The following is a 9098-nucleotide window of genomic DNA, read 5'->3' as shown; positions in this document are numbered from 1 at the left end:
TTTTACTTTACAATTCTGTATTGGTTTTGGCATAGATTGACATGAAGCTGTGTAAGTATTTGCATGAAAATTCATAAACATTTCCTTGTATAGCTACATGTATGCATACAGAATATTTCAAAGATATTTGAGTGATGAATTGTGACTGTCTCTTGCATTGCAAGTCATTTTAAACAATGTTTTTCATTATTTCAGACTTTCTGCAAGAAGCGTGTATTTTATAATTCAATAAACATATCTTTAAATATTGTTTTATAGTGATACAAAGAAATTATAGAAGGGGACTAGACTGAGGCAGACGCCAAATGTTTTATGACTGATAACAACAATCCAAGTGAGAAATGTGAGGGCCAGAATGCAGGGATAATGACAAATCTAGGAAATATTTAACAAAGTAGAACCACCAGAAGTTGAGGATAGGGATGGTGAAGACTAACTGAGGAAAGTGAGAAGTCCAAGGTATGATGGGTTAGGTGACTGTGCCATGTCCTGAGACAAGGAATGCAGCAGACCTCATCTGTACAGTGGGAGGTGGGAAAGAGATAAAGGTGTTTGGGATGCCTATGGACCTCTGTGCAAAGACAGCGAAGAGACCACAGGATACAGGCCTAGAACCTTAGAGCACAATACCAGCTGAGAATACAGGTTTAGCAGTCATAATACATTGCTAATTGTTTTCATGAGAAAATCCATGGAGAGTGTAGAGAAGCATTCTGAACTGAAAATGAAATTCTAGGGACGAGTGAGGTGAATAAAGGGAAAGGAGGTTGAAGATGCTAAGCCCAAGAAGAAAATTAGGAGAATGACTTAGTGAAACCAAGGGAAGAGAGTTTCAAAAAGAAATGGACATGGCAGAGATGAGAAATTTCAGGTAAGATTAAAGACAGTTACTCTTAAGAGTGTTAACTAAGATATTTTATGAGCTTAATGGAGCTATGTGGAGTAGTTTGAGAATGGAGCAGGAGGATCTTAGGTTGAATGCATGAATGAAGATTACCCTCTCAGGAAAACACGGGGGCAATAAAGAGGGTTCCATAACTACATGGGGACATAGGCGACTTTATAACTCCTGGACTCTACTTCCTCACCTTTAAAAGGAGAAAATTAATGCTGGTCTATCCGTGGCATCATGAGAATTAAAAGCTATTACTAATAATAGATTTTATGTTAGATTGAATTTTTATAATAGTTTGAATGTTCTCTTGTCCTTTCACTGAATCAATTTGTTGCTGCTCATCACAATGTTTTCATTTTCATAATATCTTTATCATCAAAGTCAGGTAAATAACAAGGCACTGAGTTGATTGCTTTTATATATTTCCCTAGCTCAGGTTTTTTGATTGTATGTAACTGAGTGTGACCTCAGAAAACTCTAACATATTTCTTTGGCACCTGGAGCAAGGACAGGTCAAGCTCGGTCTGGGACTAGATGGAGTTAAAGCAGAACATTTCCTTCCTCACCCACCTTTACAAACTGAAGAAATGGCCTTAAACAGAGAGATCAAAAGTAAATGTCACCTGCTTTGTAGATAAATATGACCCACTGAGAATTCCTGTTGTAGATTAGTTCAGTATTCAACCATTTCTTTAGATCCATCTCCTGAAATATCTGGCCACTTTTTAAGTTTTGACTTCAGATTTCAAAAGACAGTTTGTGCTTAAGTGAAGTCATACAGCCATGGACGTGACATAACAATTGTTGCCAGCTCAGAGGGAAAGAGGCAGCAGCAGGGAATGCCAGGTCCAGAGTACAGGTGCAAGAAGCAGGTAACTACTTTGAGTTATCCGAGTCAAGTCTAAGGTTCAAAGTTCACCAGTTTCCCAGGAAGGCAGTGATAGAGGCCACACCCCACGATTCATCTCTCAAGCTACCAAAAACGCTACAGGTGAGAACATCGGGCCTCATCTCTTTCCAGATATTTCAACAGAAAATCTCGGTAGTTTGTCCATTTCTAACCTATAAGAAGATCTGATTTTAGCTCAGTTGGTAAAATACCCGCCTGCCATGCAGGAGACTCCAGTTTGATTCCTGAGATGAGAACACCTGGAGAATGGATAGGCTATCCACTCCAGTATTTGGGGGCTTCCCTGGTGGTTCAGACAGTAAAGAATCTGCCTGCAATGTAGGAGACCTGGGTTCGATCCCTGGGTTGGGAATATCCTCTGAAGGAGCGCATGGCAACCCACTCCAGTATTCTTGCCTGGAGAGAATCCCTATGGACAGAGGAGCCTGGCAGGCTACAGTCCATGGGGTCACAGAGTCGGCCATGACTGAGCGACTAAGCACAGCACACAGCAACCCATAAGAAGGATTCTGTCACTTAAATAACAGCAACAACAACAACAACAAAAACCCAGGAAATACATTATCCTTTATAGAAAAAATTTTTTTATTTAAATATACCCTCAATTTAGACTAAGCAGTGGGAATTTCTTGAGTGTATGTGAATGTCTGTATGTACACTTTATATTTTAAACTTTCTGGAGATTATCTAGACGTTTCATGTACTAATTCTGGCAGGATTTCCCTTTAAGGATGTCCTGCAGAGAATTTGCTACTCATAATTTTAAGTAAAAATTGACGAGTGCTTTTTCAGCCCAGTAGGAGTCAGCTATGTACATGTCACAAGACTTGGAGGAAACCCACACACCCTCCTATTTTCTTCCACAAAGTTAAAAAGGCTGCAGTTGGGAGGGACCCTCAGATAGTTTTGGTGGCCCATCCTGTACCTCTTGGAGGTAACATATGAATGAGTAAATCATCATATATTCTCCTTTCATCCTGTTTAAACTGTTGGAAGAAGCGGCTTTAAGAAAAAGTAAGTTTTGTTTTCTTCTCCTTAATGTTGTCTTTGCATTTCTAATTTTTTTTTTTAAGTGCTGGAGATTTTTATAAACTTTCTCATGGCTACTTAAAGGAAACTTTGTGGTGACTTGGTTTTACTTGGCAAGCAAGTATATATCTTGAAGTTTCTTGGAAACTTTTTAAAAGGCATTTGAGCCCGGAGTTATCAAACTTTATATGCTGAGCTTTTCAGATTTCTCAATTTGATGCCATGTGTATAAAGGCAACATAGTAGCCAAATAACTCTTCACTTGTCTCCTGAGTTCTGAAAATTGTCTGTAATTGGAGATACAGCTTCATTGTATTCATAAAAAAGGGAATGACTTGATTCTGGGGTTTTAATTGGCTTAATTTATTTGAATGACTAACTTTATCACTAAGGATATTTTACGGCTGGATTTATATATCCAGAGCACAATTTAAAGTCATTTACAGATTTTGAGTTAGTGAGTTCCTGCTATTAAAAAAAAAAAAGAAAAACTGCCTCTTTTTCACAAGCAGGCATAAAGACAATTCCTAATCTTAGGCTTTCTAAGATTGAATTAAAATTTCTGTGTGTCTGACCCATGTGTAATATGCTAAATGAATCTAAAGCATTGCTTCTTGAAACTGAGATAGTATCATGAAAGCAGAAGTATGGTTCCCATATGTGTTTATACTTTTTCCCTCTCTAATCAGATTCTTTTTGGTGTCTGTCATCCATTTGAAAACCAAATGCAACTCCTCAACTTGTCAATTTGGGTTTTGGAAATGTGGGAACCAAAAAGAATCATTAATAAAATGTGTAATTCTTATAAATAAAATGTAACAAGTCATTTTAGCTGTCATTTCACATTCACAATATTATCATGTATAGGTTCTAGGATTTTTATTAGCAACATACATGGGTTAAAATTTAGCACAAACAATTGCAGATATACACATCACACAGGATATTTCTTAACATATTTGTTATGATATGTGCCTAAAGCCATAATCCAAACTGCTCGGTGGGAAAGGTAAACTCTGACATCTGTTTTCTACACTTGTTCTATTTATTCCCATGTGTTGTCATTAGTTGCCAATTCTGGGACTGTTCTACCTAAACAAGAGCAGCAGATTTGTGCTTTAATGTAACATCACCTCACTGACAAATCTACCTCTTATTTTTATTATATTTGCCAACAACATTCTGAGTAAAGTTGGATTAATTTGGGTTCCTTAAGCGAGGCTAGCAACTTTCTACTATAATATTGAAAGTAAAATTTTTTCTAGAACATGGTGCATAAGCTTAGATTTGTTTTTTCACATTTTCAATCTAGGAAACGACCTCTTTAGAATTGGAAACCAAATACTTGGGTTCACATGGAAAGTTCTGAATCAGATGTCAGTTAAACAACCTTACATTTCCATGTTCTTGTAATTCTCTTTATCCTGTCTGATTGTCATCATTTTTCTTGGTTACCTTTTGGCCCCCTGGAAGGAATTGTGAATAGGAGGGGAAGGAGAAGGAGGATAGGGGACTCCCTCCTACCATAACAGCTCGAATCCCTCCAAAATTATCAGCTTGAGCACTATCTGCACATTAGACTTGGGATCACAGATTCTCTTAACAATCTGAGAATCAACGGACATGTCTCAGAAGGAAAAAGGCACATTGTATATAGATTTTTTTCCTTTAACAGTTCTGGGGTTGATATACTCTTGAAACCTATTCTTGAGTATTCTTGAGGTGTCCTGATTAGGAACTACTATTCTCCACAAAACCTGGAGTTGGTGGGTTTATGCAATCTTTAAACGGATTAAGGTGGAAGTATGTCTGTCTCTCTCAATTTACCCAAGGACAGGTAAGGTTAAGGCAAAGATTTTAGCTGAAGATGACATTTAAGGGTTAATTTTTGAAGCAGATACATAATTAATCCATAGTCATACTTGTTCTGGATAGCATGTCTACTGATATAAAAGTGGAAGATTCAAATATCATAAGTTTCTTCTGTGGAGACTAAGGCTTAGAATGGAAAGGTGATAGGACTAAGCCTCTAGAGACCCCAGAATGTGGAACAGGTGACTGAAGGGGGACCTCCCTATTCTCTGGCTATTCTCCCAAATCCCCATACCGACCTATTGGTAGATTGGGGCATAAAAGGAAAGACCTAAATCAGTGCCCATTATCTCATATCCTCTACTTCAGGGATCACGGACTTTAATCTTTCCTTCTTTATTGGCTCCTCTCTTCAGCATTTAAGCATATTCAAATCCCCCATCTTCAAAAGCTTCTGCTTCATTACCAAGCTTTTCCAGTTTACCCTCATTCCTAAGCTTTATAGATCAATATTCTGAAAGTATTGTCTACACTGTAAAGAATCCCCACTTTCTTAGCCCTCACTTCTCAATCTATTGCTATCTGGCTTTGATCCTCATCAGTCTTCCCCAGCTCTCACTGAGGTGATCAATCACTAGTGTATTGCTAAATCCAGCAGAAATTTCTTTCTTATTCTCTTTGCACTGTTTCAGAACCATTTTACCTTACTCTCCACTTTTCCCATCTTGAAACACTCTTTACCCAGAGCTTCCGTGATGTCCAACTCCTAGTTTTTTATCCCACCTCTAAGACCACTAGGCTCAGTCAGCTTCACAGATTCCTCTACCTCTTCCCTATATCCTAGACTCCTTTCCTCTTTCTGAGCAATGTCACAGCTTCAGTTACAGTCTATTCTATATGCTTAGGAGTCCGAAGTCTTTACGTCCAGCTAAGGTATCTTTCCTGAGCAACAAACCTCTATGTCTGATTGTCTGCTGAATATAGGACTTCCCAGAGCAGGTGTAGACCTTAGTGAATACAATGGAGTAAGTGGAGGGACATGAAGGGCAAGCCAGGTAGAAATTGTGACCTATAATTTGCCCTGGGATCCTTTTCAAAATGTCCAAGGAATTTATGTGGTTTCCCCACACTCACTCTTCGGACCTGATTGAATAGCTCTCCTTGACTTTCCCACAGTCCTCTCAAGTCTCATTTTAATCTAAAAGTAAACTCATCAACCGCCTCTCATACTTTCCACCTTGCTTCCCCTAAGTATCCTCGTACAGAAAATGACACCATGACACAACCAGTTGCTCAAGCCAGAAACTGGAGGTGAACTGACTCCACCTCTCCCTCAATTTATATACCCAAAGAATCTCCAAATTCTGTTCACACCAGCTCATCCACTCACCAGCTTCCCTTTGTCACTGCCATCACCCTATTTCAGGCTGCCATCCTCCTTTATTTGGTGAACAGTAGTCCTTTCATGGGTCTCCCTGCCTCCAGAATTGCCTTCTTTGGCTTCACTCCCCATACTGAAGCCAGAGTCATTGACGTGAAACTGTTGGTCTAAAAATAGATTTATTTTCACCATCTCTTACTTCAAGCCTTTTCCTGACTCTCCACTGGCCTTAGGATAATGTCCAGATTCCTTCTCAAAGTTAGAGAGAAGCCGCAGAGTTCAGTGGGTTACAGCAGAAGTCCCCAAATTTTAAAGTGCTCAGGAACCACCTTGTTAACACGTGCATTCTGATTCTGTAGGTCTGGGTTGGTGCCTCAGTTGTTGCATTTGTAACAAGTTCCCAGGTGATGCTGACAATACTGGTTCGTGGACCATACTTTTCATGCTAGATTGGCTGGAGCCAAGTCTCTGTTGTATTCCTCACTAAATCTGATAACTTAGAAGAGTCACTTACTGCACACACATGTGTGTGCGTGTGTGTGTCTGTTATTGGTCCTTTTATATGAAATGAAGATCATGACACTATAACACTTTCTTAGGTTTAAAATGAGGAATGTGAAGTGAAGTCAAGTGGCTCAGTCCTGTCCTACTCTTTGCGACCCCGTAGACTGTAGCCTGCCAGGCTCCTCTGTCCATGGGATTCTCCAGGCAAGAATACTGGAATGGGTTACCATTTCCTTCTCCAGGGGATCTTCCCGACCCAGGGATTGAACCTGGGTCTCCCGCATTGGAGGCAGACGCTTTAACCTCTGAGACACCAGGGATAAATGTGTTATATTAAAATTACAACAGTGTCTGGCACAGGCTAAGTATTAAGCACAAGTTATTTTTCTTACTAGTTAAGACTCTGAATTGGAAAAGGAAATGGCAACCCACTCCAGTATTCTGGCCTGGAAAATCCCATGGACAGAGGAATCTGGAGGACTACAGTTCATGGAGTTGCAAAGAATTCGACATGACTGAGCAACTGAGCCCTGAGCACAAGACCTTGAATATTTTAGCCTCTATCAGTTCAGTTCAGTCGCTCAGTCATGTCTGACGCTTTGCAACCCCATGAATTGCAGCACGCCAGGCCTCCCTGTCTATCACCAACTCCCAGAGTTCACTTAAACTCATGTCCATCTAGTCAGTAATGCCATCCAGCCATCTCATCCTCTGTCGTCCCCTTCTCCTGCTCCCAATCCCTCTCAGCATCAGAGTCTTTTCCAATGAGTCAACTCTTTGCATGAGGTGGCCAAAGTACTGGAGTTTCAGCTTTAGCATCATTTCTTCCAAAGAACACCCAGGGCTGATCTCCTTTAGAATGGACGGGCTGGATCTCCTTGCAGTCCAAGGGAATCTCAAGAGTCTTCTCCAACACCACAGTTCAAAAGCATCAATTCTTCGACGCTCAGCCTTCTTCACACTCCAACTCTCACATGACTACTGGAAAAGCCATAGCCTTGACTAGACGGACTTTTGTTGGCAAAGTAATGTCTCTGCTTTTCAATATGCTATCTAGGTTGGTCATAACTTTCCTTCCAAGGAGTAAGTGTCTTTTGATTTCATTGCTGCAATCACCATCTGCAGTGATTTTGGAGCCCCCAAAAATAAACTCTGGCACTGTTTCCACTGTTTCCCCATCTATTTCCCATGAAGTGATGGGACCAGATGCCATGATCTTAGTTTTCTGAATGTTGAGCTTTAAGCCAACTTTTTCACTCTCCTTTTTCACTTTCATCAAGAGGCTTTTGAGTTCCTCTTCACTTTCTGCCATAAGGGTGGTGTCATCTGCATATCTGAGGTTATTGATATTTCTCCCGGCAATCTTGATTCCAGCTTGTGCTTCCTCCAGCCCAGTGTTTCTCAGGATGTACTCTGCATAGAAGTTAAATAAGCAGGGTGACAATATACAGCCTTGACGTACTCCTTTTCCTATTTGGAACCAGTCTGTTGTTCCATGTCCAGTTCTAACTGTTGCTTTCTGTCCTGCATATAGGTTTCTCAAGAGGCAGGTCAGGTGGTCTGGTATTCCCATCTCTTTCAGAATTTTCCAGTTTCTTGTGATCCAACAGTCAAAGGCTTTGGCATAGTCAATAAAGCAGAAATAGATGTTGCCAGAGTCCAGCCCCAGTGGATCCAGGGTAATTCGAAGGTGGGGACGGAATTGGCATCCTAGGAAAAAACTTATTTAATTACAGATAGAGAGGGATTAGAAAATTAGCAGAGAAAAAGAGGCTGAATAACTTGGTTTACATGGAATACCAATCACCACCTACATAGGCCACAGGCGTCTTTCCATTCTCCCGAAGGAGAGGAGGTACTGAGGCCTCCCTGGTCTGATCTTAGAAGCCCAGGCAAAATTAGTAGGCTTGGTGAGTACCCATGTACCAGATGGGAATTTGGCCAGAAAATAGTAGGAGAGAAAAAGAGGCTGAATAACTTGGTTTACGTGGGATAAAAATAAAATTCCAAAACAAGGAATTTGCACCATCTACGTTGGGCCACCGGTGCCACTTGAATATCGGAAAGTGCCCCTCCTTGGGCTCCCTCTTGTATGGAACTTAAAAACCGGGGCAAGTAAGTAGACGTGGCGGGCACCCACGCTCCAGATGGGAATTCAGCCAGAAAAACGGAGAGCAAGAAAGAAGAGACATGGGGGAATCAGTCTTTCCAGAAACTGATCCGATTTCTTTATTTTTAGGTTTGCTTATATACCTTTTGTTATACATAGGGATGAATACAGAGTCACGTGGGGGTCAGCAGTCCTGACCTTTATCAAAATCAGGTGCTTCACATAAATGTATTAAAAAAGGTCTTAGGGGTTTTACATCATCTTCTGGCCATGAGGCCTGCTGACATTTTATGATCCTTTCTTTCTGATAACCAAAAAAAACATTTTTTCCAAGGGTGTTTTTTCTTAAACCAGGCACCACCCTCCAAATAAAGTTGCATTCCTATAGGGTGAGGGTGTAGTGAGTTACAATCAAGAAAGGAATTTATTTAACCCAAGGTTAACATGATTAATCTTA

General features: G+C 40.4%; 1 protein-coding gene across 1 annotated transcript in view; it reads left to right on the top strand.

Annotated features, from left to right (window-relative positions):
- The first annotated feature begins 2643 nt into the window (after positions 1–2643).
- FHL5 (four and a half LIM domains 5) overlaps positions 2644–9098 on the top strand; it is a 59149-nt gene continuing 52694 nt past the window's right edge. Inside the window, exon 1 of the mRNA XM_040239149.1 lies at positions 2644–2819. The gene's annotated coding sequence lies outside the window, so the exon portion shown is untranslated. The remainder of the gene's footprint in view (positions 2820–9098) is intronic.

This window comes from Oryx dammah, unplaced genomic scaffold (genome assembly GCF_014754425.2).
Source record: "Oryx dammah isolate SB20612 unplaced genomic scaffold, SCBI_Odam_1.1 HiC_scaffold_4, whole genome shotgun sequence".
Classification (NCBI taxonomy): Eukaryota; Metazoa; Chordata; class Mammalia; order Artiodactyla; family Bovidae; genus Oryx; species Oryx dammah.
This window is presented reverse-complemented; position numbering and strand designations above follow the sequence as displayed.